We start from the raw sequence: 2,500 nt of genomic DNA on the forward strand, positions 1-2,500 counted from the left end.
CAACTCTTACATCAACTAATGAAGTGACATCAACAACAGCAACAACTACTACAATTACAGCAACAACAATAGCAACTAAGCCAGCAACTTCAACAACGACGTCAAGCAAGTTAATGAACCAACCTATTTTGAACAAATGCGATATTCTCTCGCAGTATTCTATTAACAGGACAAAACAGCCAACACCATCAACATCAACCAAACAACAACAACAACATACCATCAACAACTCGCCAGCAAGCAACAACATCAAAAACAACAACAACCCAACAATTAAAAACAGCATCAGCAAGTTCAGTGACATCAACATAAGCAACGACAGTCTGAACGTAAGTGCATCAAACAACTGCAGAAATCCTCAAAATGACATCAACAAAGACACCAGCAACGAAGAAAAGTCATCAACAAACCAGGCTAACATCAACACAACAAACACAACACCGTTCGTAACAACAAACCAGCACAAAAACAAAAACAACATTAAAAACATAAACACCCAAAACAACAACAACCTAACAATATACAACAACTCTCCGTCATTTAAATCCACACCGAGCAATAAATTAAAAAGATTTGATTGCGACGTGAATCGTCCTAACCACTTCCGGACGCCATCTTTTTCCGGTTCCTGTTCATCAACTCCCAGTAAGAAAAGTTTGACCTTCGATGCCCTCATATCATCATCCAATGAAGACGGTCTTGAATATGATGATTACACAGGTTTTTTTTTTCACTCACTCACTCACTCATTCACTCACTCACTAGCCGACCAATCGCATTTAATAATTTACACCACCCAGCCAATCGCATTTGATTTATTCACACCAGCCGACCAATCACATTTGACTATTTACACCGACCAACCAATCACATTCACACAGGCATCAACCTGCCAGGTTCCTACTTCACGATGGACCCTCTGGCGTATACACTCACCTGGTCCAAACCCCCAAAAGAACCATCATCATGATTTCATCATCGTCATCATCATCATCTTTCATCATCATCTTTCATCATCATCGTCGTCATCATCATCTTCCATTACCATCCTCATCGTCATAGTCGTGTTTCATCATCACTATCACTGACGTATCACTCATTGCATTTTTAATCATGGTCCAAACTGCGATTTAAATCTAAAATACTATTTTTAAATTTCAGTTTGTTTTTTTTTTATTTTTTAATATTTAAAAAGGCAAGCACGCAAATAATATTTTTAGTGAATAATATTTTTAATGAGTTATATTATATATTATAGATGTTTAATAATACATTAACGAGCTAATTATCGTGAAATATGTTAGCATACTAGAAGTAAACATATCCTAAATGAATACAAATGCGACTCCTCCAATGAAAAATTTTAAGACTTCGACTACGGATATAATCCTGTGACTCCAAGTTCCTTCCAACTCCCAGAAAATTTTTTTTCCAACTTTGAATCATAATTTTATTTAAATGCCACAGATAAATGAAAGATGCTTTAAAATTATCTAAAATAAGTCAATTTGTTTTTCTTTGTAAAATTACTTTATTTGTTTTAAAACAAAAAGTAGCATATATTTTCAGTATTTAGAGTGATTAAAAAATATATATTATAAAAAAACACTATTCTGAAAAATATTTTTAGAAAAAAAAATGGAAAAATTTTCAAATTGTCAACTCTATCCGCAGTAGAAAAAAAATTCCGACCCCGGCAAAAAAAACCCCAGATCGACTCCGATGCTTTTTCACACAACACACACACTCACACACACACTCACACACACACTTACACTCCCACACACACTCACACACACATACATATTTATATAGATATTGCCTATTACAAGCAAAGCTTCTAATCTAAATGCCAGATACTATTGATCTCAAGGCCTTACAGAATGCCTCCAAGTTCTTTATTGTAGATTTCATAAACGTTATTACAATGTCAGTTGTTTCGTTGGTATTATTAAAATTTAAAATTTTTTGCCACCAGCAAACATCATTTCCCACACGAAAATATGGACAACTCATGATATATCTTCTATGTGTATCCGTCTGAAAAAGATATCTATAGATAGATAGTTTTAATATATTCCCGAATGTTTAGCAGTTACATATATATAGGTAGATAGATAAAGTATCTCTCACAGTGTCATCAACTTCATTACACGAGCAATAAATAGACGTAATGAGATTATATCAATGCTGTAGCGACGTCCTTATACATAAAATATTAACAATAAAATATAAATTAAATTAAATAAATTAAAATAAATTAAATAAATTAATTAAATTAATTAAATAAATTAAAGTATAATACAAACTGTATCCTAAAGATGACTATGTGTATCCTAAAAACGATGATTGTTTCTACTTTATCATTTTGTTGTTCAGTTGTATTCTATCCACTCTGATGTTTCAGTAAAGTTGCTACGAACTTTGTATGTATTATTAATGAGCAAGCGAGGGTAATAAATTATGTTTTATATTAATTTAATCGTTAATTTTTTAATTA

The sequence above is a fragment of the Helobdella robusta genome, assembly GCF_000326865.2.
Source record: "Helobdella robusta unplaced genomic scaffold HELROscaffold_116, whole genome shotgun sequence".
Taxonomy (NCBI): Eukaryota; Metazoa; Annelida; class Clitellata; order Rhynchobdellida; family Glossiphoniidae; genus Helobdella; species Helobdella robusta.